Consider the following 12,918-nt stretch of genomic DNA (forward strand, 5'->3'; position numbering starts at 1 on the left):
AAGGAATATATTTTAATTAACTACAAAGTTGATTGAAATCATTGAGAAGGTTCCTCCAACTCAATCCCAAAATAGTAATCATTAACCCAATCAAATTAATTTAATAAAGTGTTGAGATCAATATGATAATTCAAGAACCATATACTCAAGATGTCCAAAACCGGGGACATGGTTATCCATGATTAGTTTGTACATTCTGCAGAGGTCTGCGCACTTTTCCCCATGCGACTCGATCTCCTCAGTTGAATTTCTTACACTGAATGATGTTTGAGAAACGGATGACCGAGACACAGTCTTTCCGAAGAGGTCCCCTTAACCTGTAGATAGGCCGGTACACCTACAATCCCCTAAATCTACTAGCCCATCATGGAAAGGATTCCCACAACTTACTCAACTATGCCAAAGCCCATAATGGCTTGTGGCTGCACACAGAAGTTTCAAGCATGAATAATCTTATGATCCCTTTGAGCCTGGGTGGCATTCCATAGGATGATCACACGGGTACTCCGGGCTTCCATTGGGCAAGCATTGGGTTCTCCAGGTGCCCGGGAAAACCACTGGGTGCTCCAGGGTGCCCCAACCAATACATCCAGATGTGTATTTAAGTGGCCACCTTAAGTTCATCCATTAGTAAATGATAACTCTCACATATGTCATGGATCTCTCAAACCAAACCACGTCTATGCATCATAGCATTGTAGTATAAGCATAACGTAGATGTAACTCCTAGGGTTTGAAATAAAGACAATAGGTTCTACCTCATGAACTACTTCCCAATACCCACATGTTAATCAGATCCTAACCATGTAGTGTTTGAGGATTGTAACTAATGCATAAAACTGGGTAATGAAAAGTATGATCAAAGTGTTAACTTGCCATGTACTGTTGATGAAGATGATTCACAGTCAACTCTTGATAGTTCTACTTGTCACACTCCGGTCAATCTATTGTAAGAAAGCAATAGTAACCACACATAAGCAATCATGCAAAAAGAATCAAAGAATACATCTCGGAAAACTTTGAAAATAGGCAAACAACGCTTGCAACAGAAAACAATTTCTAACATTACTAAAATTAAGTGAATTTGGCCTTATCAGAAAGTTTAGGTCAAGAGTGCCAATTTGCAAAAAGAATCAACTAAATCGGAGTTATAAAACTCAAATTATGAACAAAAGAAGTTTGAATTCATAACTGTTTGAAAATAATAATTAAACTTTCAAAATCATGTTTACGTTGGTTATCTGGGTAGATGAGATCATAAGGGAAAAGTAGGCGTCGGTTTCGTTGGATTTGTACAAGCGAGTAAAAAGTAACGAAGGTTTGAAGATCAAGGACTAATCTGTAAATAAAATATTCACGGATGGGTCCCTAGCCGAAAATAAAAAGAAAAAGAAAAATATATCAAGCGAACGCTCGCTACCAAAACTAATTTAAAGAATCTGTTAGCTAGAGAACCTAAACGAACGAATCGTTCGCTAACTAACTAGTAAACCGAGTTTTAATGAAAAACCAAGAAAACCGATCTAGGGTATGGTGGTTTTACCAGTTCGGTGAGAGAAACCGCGGCTGCTTCGGCGAAGCGGCGAGCTCCAGCGAAGGGTGAGCGAGGGGCGAGGTAGGCAGCAGCGCGCGGCTCTGCGGCGGGGCGGTTGCGACGACGCGAGGCGGTGAGGGGCGAGGGCAGCGCGGGGCAGCGGTAGCGACAAAGTGTGGCGGTGGCGCGACGGCGGAGTAGCTGTGGCGAGCGGTGGGCGGTGAGTACGGAGGCGACGCGAAGCAAGGAGGGAAGGCAGGGCCCGCGGTGGCAGATTTATAGGAGGAGGGGAGGTGGCGCGATGCGTGGAGAAGGGGCAGCTCAAGGCGGCGGCGGAGCGTGTCCCGGTCGGACACGGGGCGCGGCGGCAGCGGATGCCGTGCGGGAGGTGGAGACGGGCGCGGTCGGCTGGGTCCTGGGCCGGCCTAGTCGGTGACGGGGGAAACTTTTATTTTAAAACAGGGCGACGAAAATAAAAGGAAACATTAAATAAATAAAAAATACTATGGGCATATAATATATCAAACTTTTCAGAAAAAAATTTCTACAACATGAACATTTTTCTAAGGTCAAATAAAATCCACAAAAATTTAAATAAAGTAAAGAGTACTACTGGTTCAATAAAACCCAATAAAAATCATTTTAAAAATACCAAAATGCTTTTGAATTTATTGATCTCCAATTTTATAATGTAGGGAATCATTTTTACCCTAATTTCCATATATTTATTATTGGAAAAAAATAATTTGAATAAAACGAAATAGCTCCAAATTGAAAATAATTTCAAAAGGGACTTTGAATTTGATTCTTTTAAACTCCCAACTCATATTTCATATGATTTGAAGAAGTCATTTTCTCTTCTCTCATGAATACATTGAGTTGCATAAAGTTTCTGAATTTGAAATATTTCCAAACGAAATTCAAATATTTTCAAAAACCCTTTATCATTTAATTAACTGGAAGATGTCATATCACCTTCACTCCAGGGTTTTGTGATGAAATGAATTTGAATTGATGGAGATCAGAAATGCAAAATAAAAGTTTGGGAAGATCCTTTTATTACCTCTCATTTAACTTTCAAAAAAAATTCAAATGTCACTCAATTTCACACAAGCAACCACACCACACTCGAGCATACAATCAAAACTATTTATTTAATATAACATTCCAAAATTTAGAATTTTGAGATGTTACAAGATGTCATAGTGTCGGGGCTCAGGAACGACACCTATGGGATCCCTCAGGGAGTCCCTTCTACGGTTGGCAAGGCGTGGGGCTGCGCAAAGAGCGGGTCTAGAAGATCAACGCGGGGGGATTTTTACCCAAGTTCGGGCCGCAGACGATGCGTAAAACCCTAGTCCTGCTTTGTGTGTATTTAGTGTTCTTGAGCTCTTGAACTAGCTGCAGTGCATGCCCAGTCCTAAAAGTCTGAATCCTTCCTCAGTACGCCTCGGGCCTCCTTTTATATGTCAAAAGGGATTGCCACAGTGGCACACATGAGGTGGAAAGTATGTACAGTGTACAAGTCTATCGCCTGGCACCATAGGACAATGAATTTAATGCGCTACAAACATGCCCTCTTGCTTTATCGGGGACGACAAAGAAGCCTGTCCCATCTGTCGCCGCCTCGCCTCGCTCTGACGCACGTCCAAGCTGACGAGGCATGCAGCGCCACGCTGGCTGGCTGGCTGCTGAGTTGGTGCGGTGGCAGGGTCTTCACGAAGATCTGCATGCCACCACGCAGGTTCTTGGCTGGTTGGCCTAGAAGCTACATGCTGCCATGCAAGCACTCTCCTAGTTGGAGGGTTGGCCGACACGTCAGAACGGGCGCGGGGCAGCGAAACTCTGGCAAGTGCGGGCCTGATCTTGGCTCCATAGATGCCCCCGGCAAGGGTCTTGCCGGGGTCTTGTGGGCGTCCTCGGCAAGGGTCTTTTTGAGGGGCTTGCGAGCGTCCCCAGCAAGGCTCTTGCCGGGGGTCTTCTGTCGTCCCCGGCAAGATCTTGCTGGGTGTGTTCATCTTCTGGTTCTCATCTAGGCTTGCAGGCCTTTAGTTTTCACAAAGAACTGCATGCCATCATGCAGGCGCTCCTAAGCCTTGGTCTTGACGTTGTAGATGGCGTTATAACTCTCAGGCTCAAGGGTGGTGGTCTTGCAGGTGTTGGGCAAGTTGCCTGGCAAGGCTCTAGCCGGGGCCATGTAGGTCGTCCCGGCAAGGGTCTTGCCGGGGAAAGCCCATCTTGCCCATTTGCTCTTCACGCCTCTGGCTTGAGTACTGCCATTGGCAGTATTGTACCTTCGCTTCCTCTACCCCACCAAGCATGGTCGCAGGTATGGCTACGACTGCCCGTGCACAAGTAAAGGGGTACAGAAAGGACCCTACTTTTGTGCACCGACAGGAGCCCCCGGGCCTGGGCTACACATAAGCACAGAGCATTGTTGCGCCGGGCCCAGAACGGTGTGCGGGCATGCGTGGCAGAGTTTTAACTGCGGTAAATCCTTCACAAGTTGCGCTTCCCCACGACCCGCATTGAGTGCGTGACGTGGGGGTCATGTGTGGAACGGTCACAGCACGCTTGTGTCACCACGCGGTGAATAGTAAAGAGACGGCCCGCATCTTCCCCATAAAAAAGAGGAAACCGCAGGGGCGCTGCTCATTTACCCTCTGCGCGCTTTCCAATCTTGGAACCGCCGCTCTCCTCTTCTTCTCCAAGCGCAAATCAAAGCTTTCGCCTCTGCTCGCCACCGCCGCCGCCGTGCCCCCATTGCACTTGATCCCTTACCTCTTCTCAGGCGCCATGTCACCCAAGACAGGCAAGGGCAAGGGAGTGGCCAAGGACGCTGGGGAGAAAGAGGCGCTGGAGAGCGAGTTGGTGGAGATGCGGACGGAATGTGGCCTCTTCACCTTGATGGTCGACGCGCTCACCCTTAACGAGAATTTCAGGCCCCTGTGGGGATGGAGACGTCGGGGCACCCCGCCTCCTTTGCCAAGGCTGGCCAAAAATCGGTAGCCCTTCTTTGTCGATTACTTCTCCTAGGGGATCTGTCCCCCTTTCTCTGATTTCTTCAATGACATCATGCACACCTACGGCTTCCATCTTCTGGATTTTACGTCGGGCCTTCTTTGCCAACCTTTGTGAGGGCTTTGTCGGAGTACATCCCAGCGCGGTGCTCTTTCGCCACTACTTCACCCCTCGCATCCAGCTAGGGGGTGCCATTTCTTGCTGCAGCACCTGGATCCCGAGGAGCCAGAGCAGGAGCAAGTACCCGGAGGGCGCCCAGAAGGAGAGGTGGGAAGAGTGGCGGGGCCGGTGGTGCTGGATCGTGGAGGCAGATCCACAGGAGTTCTGCCGGGTCCGTCGAGAACTGCTAGTCCGCAGAAAGGACTAGGGCGATGTCAACACTGATGACAAGAAGCTCACGGTTCCCACTACCAGGATCCATCGTCTCACCTTGGCCGGCCTCACTCTCGAGATGATCAGGGCCGATTTCATCCGTCGCCAGATTTCCTCGCTGCACTCTAAGGGGAGGCCGGCCTGGGACTTCTGGAATGCGGCCGACATCATGAGGCTCAGCCCCGGTCTGAATCACAACTTCACGGTGCTGCAGCACGCCCACCTCTGCCAGAGGCTTTTTCAGCTCAAGGTTAACGAGGTCGGTAGGGCCGAGAGGACCGGCAAGGCTGGCAAGGCCGGCAAGTCTCTGTTCGGGTTGCCGACGGAGGTGGTCCTGCTGAGCAACAACTCTTGCCATACCACCATCATCGCCATGATGCCGGTCTACAACGTGCATGACCTCGACCCAACTTGGGCCGAGCCAGAAGCAGAGTTGGTGTAGGAATTCTTCAACAACTTGTCGGAGAGGTACGTTCGCGACGAGCCGCGGCTCATCCGCGACACCATCGAGGAGGAACTAGCATACATTGCCACCCGGGCGGAGGAGGCAGCGCTTGCCGAGGAGGCCAGTAGCCTCGACGCTGTGGAGGATGAGGCCAACGCGGCCGCAGAGGAGAGAAAGTTCACGGAGTGGACAGGACCTGCCGGGGGGTCCAGCGGCCCCGGCGCTGGGGTCCCCCTAGTTGAAGACGTGGTCGAGGAGTTGGCCGAAGAGGAGACTGGGGCGGATGACCCCCCGACCCTAGGGTGAAAACGTGTCCTACGGCGGGCTAGCTCCGGCGAGCCGGTCCGGCCCGGCAGGACCATGCAGCGGCAACAGGCCCAAGCGCAGCCCACGCGCGAGACGAGGGTTGCGGCAGCAAAGAAGGCCGCGGGCGCTGCTTCTTCTTCATCCAAGCAGCGCATGATGCCTTCACTTCCCCCCCACCCCCCCGCGGACGCTGCTCCGGAGGCCGACTTTGACCTTGGGTCCTTCAGCGCGAAGAGGAAGAGGAGGCCAGCGGAGGAGGACGAGTAAGCATCTCGCCCTTCATCATTTCTGACCCTCAGCCTGTGACATCTTCCCTGACTTGATCTTATCTTTGCAGCGACACGGAGATGCTGGCCTAGAGGGCGGCGAAGAGAGCCAAGGCTTCGACAGGCGACAAGCCCCCGGCGAGCACTCCGCGCACGCCGGTGTTGGTGCAGATCAGCCCGGACAAAAACCCTCAACGCAGCCCCCACTTCAGCCCCCAGCGTGAGTTCATTACTCACTCCTCATCGACGAGCGTTGGGGCATGAATCCTTAGTGCTGACCTTGCCGGGTTTGCAGGAGGAGAGCGGCAACAGGAGGAGCCACTGAGGGCCACCCTCGACACGCCGCCCCCGTTAACCACGCCACCCAAAGGAGCGTCACCGGCTAGGTCACCTTCCGCTGAGCCCACGCACATGAAGGAGGAGGAGGAGGCAAGCATGGGCATTGCTGGCTTTGTCCCGGCAACGAACATTGGCGGGGAGGGAACCACTTCTCCTCAGCTCGGCATAGGTAAGCGGCTTACCTCCCGTCCCTTGCTATCTTTGCCATGCAATGTCCTTTCTTGTTTCTTTGTTTTGAACTCTGATTTTGGCCCAGCTTCATTCTCCTTTCTGGTTTTCAGACCCTTCTTCGACGAACCAGGTGGACGTCGACGCCGTCATCGACGAGGTCGCTAGGGATGCCGAAGCTGAGGCCACCAGGATCGCAGCTAACGAAGCCGCCAAGTCTGCTGCCGATGAGGCTGGCAAGGGGCCTCCCGGGGAGGCCACCAAGGAGACTACCAGGGAGGCCGGTAAGGCCACTGCCGAGGAGGCCACCAAGGAGCCTGCCGGGGAGGGGATGGCCGACGACCAACCTTCCTCCCCTACAGCCCCCGCCTCGAGCAAGTACTTGAAGGTGGGTGATGATATGTTCGTCAGCCTCCTAGGGATGACAAGCACAAGAGCGCCAGCCAAAGGGGAGGTTTTCGATGATGAGGCGCTCGCCACCATCGGGCTCCAGGTTGTTGATGAAACGAGTGCCGATGGCGGCTATTCCGAAGAGGAGGAGCTTCTTCGAGCCAAGAGCACCAACTTCCAACAGCTCCAAGCACTCCACCGTGCCCGCCAAGACAAACTGAAATCCAGGATGGCGGCGGTGGATAGGGCGGAGCCAGATTTTGAGGAGCGTGTCGCTCAGACGCAAATCTGGTTTGGCAAGGCTCGGGAGGAATTGAGGACTGCCCAGGGTGGGCTGGATGAGCACAAGTGAAAGCTCATCCTAAAGCAGGCCGACATCGAGAAGGCCCAAGAGGCGGTGATGGAACAGGCCGCCAAGGAAGCAGCAGCCCAATAGCAGCAGCAAGCTCTACTGGATACCCAGGAGGAAGACTTCATTGCGTGTGAGCAGGCGCTTGCCAGCACGCTCCGCGGTAAGGACGAGGAGATCGGGAAGATCGTTGCGCAGCGGACCCAGGAGCTGGAGCAGAGGCACAAGGACACACTCGATGCCCTGGCCATGGACCACACCGGCAAGGTGGAGAAGCTAGAGCTAGAGCGGGAGGAGCTAAAGAAGAAGGTCTTGGAGCTGACAGAGGACAGGGACACGGCCATCCGCACTCTGGCGGATTCGTAGGTCACCGTTTCCGACCAGATCAAGATGCTCTCCAAGGCCACCAGCTCCATTGATGATCTGAAGCTGCAACTGGGTGCCTTGGAGGGGACGCTTTCAGAGGACACGGCCCAAGAGGAGACCCTGAACAAGTTCCTCGAGACCGAAAAGCGGCTGCGGAGTGATGACGCCACCCATAAGGACTATGTGGGTGGCATAAATCTCTGGATTGGCCGTCTCATCGGTGTTGTAGAGAAGCTCACCACACAGCTAGCTGTCATGGGCATGCCAAACGTCAGGTTCTCCTAGGAGGCAAACACAAGCCCCAATGCCAGGCTGACCTTGTTCTTCGAGCACGCCCTCGACGCCCTGGAGCAGCTCCTCTCCAATTGAGTGACCTATCTGGCCAATGAGTCCCGGAGGCTTGGTCAGGGTGCCCTGACCAAGGTGCTCACCAGGGTGGCATTCTGGAATGCTAGCGTCAACTTCGCCAACGTGCTTGAGAGCTTGCTGGAGGGCATGGACCTCGCGGCGCTCGAAGAGCGTATCGAGCCCACCATGAGTTGTGTCAATGGAGTCAAGAGGGTGGAGGGCCAGCGCCAGGACTAGCCACCCCGTTTCTCCTTGCCGCTGCGAGTTCATGCCGAAGACAATTTATCTTAAGTTAGAACCGCAGAAATCACTGATGTAATATAACTCCGCAGTACTTTGAAATGAAGCATCCTATCTTCCTGTTCGATCTTTCCTTGTATGTACATACCCTACGCCTAGTTGGATAGGTTTGCTGGAGCGTAAACCCATGCTGTGGCGCTTTGAGGAACGGATCCTTAGCAGCCTACCGGGGGGCGCTTGCTACCGGACAAGCCACCTTGCCATTCTCAGTGTAGCCGCTCGAACTGTTGAGCGGACTCGAAACAGAATAAGGGCGTTGCCAATAGTGGAAGGGTTCCCTTGTGTGCAGGTTTTCCATACAAGGAGCAAAATCCTCTGAGGAAGATAACCCTACAAAAAGGAATTTGCTCAAGGTTCTGCTTGACTTAGCTTTTCCATCTCCACGTGGATGGTTGTTGCGGCTACGGACGGCGCCGCCTCGCCTAGCTGATGGCACAGGAGCGTGGCTGATCGACGTCGCCTTCTTCTCTCGAGCCATCGCTACGAAGGAGTCGATGAGTTGACTTCAAAACCAGAATTTCAAAGCCTCAGCGCCCCTTCCTGGCGTGCCAAGGATGCCGGGGCTCAGGAACGACACCTACAGGATCCCTTAGGGAGTCCCTTCTAGGGTTGGCAGGGTGTGGGGCTGCGCAAGGTTAGCGGGGAGTCCCTTTTACCCAGGTTCGGGCCACAAACAATGCTTAAAACCATAGTCTTGCTTTGTGTGTATTTAGTGTTCTTGAGCTCTTGAACTAGCTGTAGTGCATGCCAAGTCTAAAAAGTCCGCATTCTTCATCAGTATGCCTCCGGCCCCCTTTTGTAGGTCAAAAGGGGTTGCCATGGTGGCACACAGGAGGTGGAAAGTATGTACAGTGTACAAGTCTATCGCCTGGCATCGTAGGACAAATGCATTTAATGCGCTGCCGACGTGCCCCTTGCTTTATCAGGGACGACAAAGAAGCTCGACCCGTCTGCCGCCGCCTTGCCTCGCTCTGATGCGCGTCCAAGCTAACGAGGCATGCAGCGCCACACTGGCTGGCTGGCTGCTGAGCTGGTGCAGTGGCAGGGTCTTCATGAAGATCTGCATGCCACCACGCGGGTGCTTGGCTAGTTGTCCTAGAAGCTGCATGCTGCCACGCAGGCGCTCGCCTAGTTGCCGGGCTGGCCGCCACGTCGGAACGGGCGCGGGGCAGCGAAACTCTGGCAAGTGCGGGCCTGATCTTGGCTCTGTAGATGACCCCGGCAAGGGTCTTGCCGGGGTCTCGTGGGAATCCCCGGCAAGGGTCTTGCCGGGGGGCTTGCGAGCATCCCCAGCAAGGCTCTTGCCGGGGGTCTTCGGGCGTCCCCAGCAAGATCTTGTCGGGGGTCTTCGTCTTTTGGTTCTCATCTAGACTTGCAGGCCTTTGGTTTAAACAAAGATCGGCATGCCACCATGCAGGCGCTCCCGAGCCTTGGTCTTGACGTTATCGATGGCATCATAACTCTCAGGCTCAAGGCTGGCGGTCTTGCTGGTGTTGGGTAAGTTGCCCGGGCAAGGCCCTTGCCGGGGCCATGTAGGTCATCCTGGTAAGGGTCTTGCCGGGCAAAGCCCATCTTGCCCCTTTGCTCTTCACGCCTCTGGCTTGAGTACTGCCATTGGCAGTCTTGTACCTTCGCTACCTCTACCCCGCCAAGCATTGCCGCAGTGTGGCTACAACTGCCCGTGCACAAGTAAAGGGGTATAGAAAGGCCCCTACTTTTGTACACCGACACATAGATGATGCATATCGGTCAAACCAGGTTAGTCCTTGTCAGTTGTACCGATGAACTGTCTACAATGCATTATTGCAATTCGGTCTAGCTGATAGGCAGAAATCGATGAGACTGAGTTCAATACAGAGGAAATTTTTTGTCATCTCAGCTCACTGGGAAAATAAGATCTCACAAGGATTTACAAGGAATTAGCAATAAGATTTGCAATGAATTAGATGCAGAGAAAAGAAAAGAAATCTATATGAAGTTTTTGTTGAAAGGGGAATAAACAACCCAGAAACAAGTGCAAGAACACGTAGAATCACAAGAGAACTTCATCTAGATAGGGTCGGCAACAAGTCACCTATGTTAGAGTACATTGATTGAGGAGTCAAGTGAGAACACTTGATCGTAGGTCATACTCATTGTTTAAGCTAAAAATGGGGTTACCATTTTTCGTTTAAGTATTTTGATGTATTCACATCTTGTTGAGCTTCTTTGACCCATGTCTTGGGGTAAAGCTTCTCTAGGATGGAATAGCATACCTTGGGTGGTTCTGATCTTGATCATGTAGTTGAACTTGTGTGGGATGCCCATGGTTGATGTAGTTCATCAAGAGTTGGGATCACCACTTGTAGTTTGAGTTCATCTACCTACATTGGTTAGTATTGCAAGGAAGAGCACTTGTGTATCCAAAATGACAATCATGAAACTTCATACCAAATAAAATTTGATATATTGAAATTGTCAAAGGATATGTTGAAAGGATTCATGCTTCCTTGTCTTTAACCACCATATTGTAGAGACTTGGTGATGTAGAGATTGCTCAAGATGTGAGAGAGTTGCAATCTCATAAATTTGGGCTCATCCAACTACCTACAAGGGTTATATAACATCAAAGGTTACAATTATAGATCCAAGACATATGATCATCATCATAAGAGAATTATCAAGGATTAGTCAAAGGCTCATACCTTGCATGCATCCAAATGGAGTTTCTACTCCAAGTTTGAGGCATCAATGATGTTCAATTCACCTCTCAAATGGAAAAATACTTTCTCATCAAGCGGTTTGGTGACTATATCCACCAATTGCTTATCGTTACGAACATGCTTAAGATTGATGTCTCCTTTAGCAACATGATATGAATGAAATGATGATGAACTTCAATATGCTTAGTTCTAGAATGTTGCACGGGATTGTGAGCGATCTTAATGGCACTCTCATTGTCACAAAGCAATGGAACATGTTTCACATATATCCCATAATCCTTATGAGTTTGTGTCATCCAAAGTAACTGAGCACAACATGAACCGGCGGCACTGTATACCATGTTTTGTTTCTTGGAGGACCAAGACACAAGAGATTTACCAATAAATTGACAAGTACAAAGAAGACCTTGTCACCGGCATAGTCCGAGTTGGAGTAGCCAACAAGATCAAAAAAGACCTCTTAGGATACCAAATGTAAAAGTTTGGTGTATGAATTAAGTATCTCACTATCCCTTTCACAGCCTTAAGATGACATTCCTTAGGGGCCGCCTGATATCATGCACACACTTAGCATAATATCGGGACGAGAGGCACATAGATATAACAATGAACCAATCATAGAGCTATAAACATTTTGGTCAACCACTTTACCATCCTTTGTCAAGTCAAGATGTCCATTAGTAGGCATGGGTGTTTTCATACCTTTGCTCTCTTGCATGTTGAACTTCTTGAATAAGTCCTTGGTATACTTTGTTTGGGAAACAAAGGTGCCCTCCTTAGTTTGTTGATTTGCAAACCAAGAAAGAACTTGAGTTCACTCATCATGGACATCTCAAACTTCTCTGACATATACCTTCCAAACTTTTCACTAAAATGAGGGTTAGTAGATCCAAAAATGATATCATCCACATAAATTTGGCACACAAATAATACTCCATTAACCCTTTTAGTAAAAAGTGTAGAATCATTGTTTCCAATCTAAAAGCCTTTTTAAGTAAGGAACTTGGTCAAGCATTTATACCACGCTCTAGGAGCTTTTTTAAGACCATAAAGAGCTTTGTGAAGTTTGTAAACATGATTAGGTTTCTTAGGATTAACAAAGCTGGGTGCTTGTTTAACATAAACTTCCTCCTCAATTTCACAATTTAGAAAAGCACTTTTAATGTCCATTTGATATAGAGTGATATCATGGTGATTGGCATAAGCAAGTAAGATGCGTATGGACTCAAGTCTAGCAACAGGGGCATATGTCTCACCATAGTCCATACCTTCGACTTGAGTGTAGCCTTGGGCGACGAGACGGGCCTTGTTGCATACAACTTGTCCATCTTCATCTTACTTATTTCTAAACACCCATTTGGTTCCAATGACATTTTGGTTGTTATCCAGCTTTTCTACCAATGTCCACACTAGGTTCCTCTCTAAGTTGTGTAGCTCTTCGTACATGGCGTTCACCCAATCCGGATCATCAAGAGCTTCTTCAACCTTCATAGGTCCAATACTACAGATGAATGAATAATGTTCACAAAAATTAGCCAAACGAGTTTTAGAGCGAGTAATTCTCCCGGTTTGAATATCATCAAAGATTTGTTCGATGGGATGATCACTTGAAACTCTTGCTCTACCTCGTGAGAGCTTTTGTTTGGGTTGGGGTGGAACATCCTCATCATGTTGCTCTTCCTCTTGGCCTTCTTCATTGTTGGTGTTGTTGTCCTCTTGTGGAGGTGGAGAGGGAGGTTGATGAGGTTCATCTTGGTGTACTTCCTCGTTTTCTCCATCTTGGCGTGTCCCACTTGTGGATGCGTCTGAGTCAACTCTTGGTTCACCTTGTCGTAAAGTAGAGGCTTCCACTTGAATGGACAAGGTACTCTCCTTTACCTCCGTTGACAAGTCTTGGATTGCTTCTGAAGGGTCTTTGTCTCCTACATCAATTGGCAATTGCTCTACTTGCGAGCCGTTAGATTCATCAAACTTCAGATCTACCGCCTCTTCCACCTTTTGGGTGAAATTGT

The sequence above is a fragment of the Triticum aestivum genome, chromosome 6A, assembly GCF_018294505.1.
Source record: "Triticum aestivum cultivar Chinese Spring chromosome 6A, IWGSC CS RefSeq v2.1, whole genome shotgun sequence".
NCBI classification, from domain to species: domain Eukaryota; kingdom Viridiplantae; phylum Streptophyta; class Magnoliopsida; order Poales; family Poaceae; genus Triticum; species Triticum aestivum.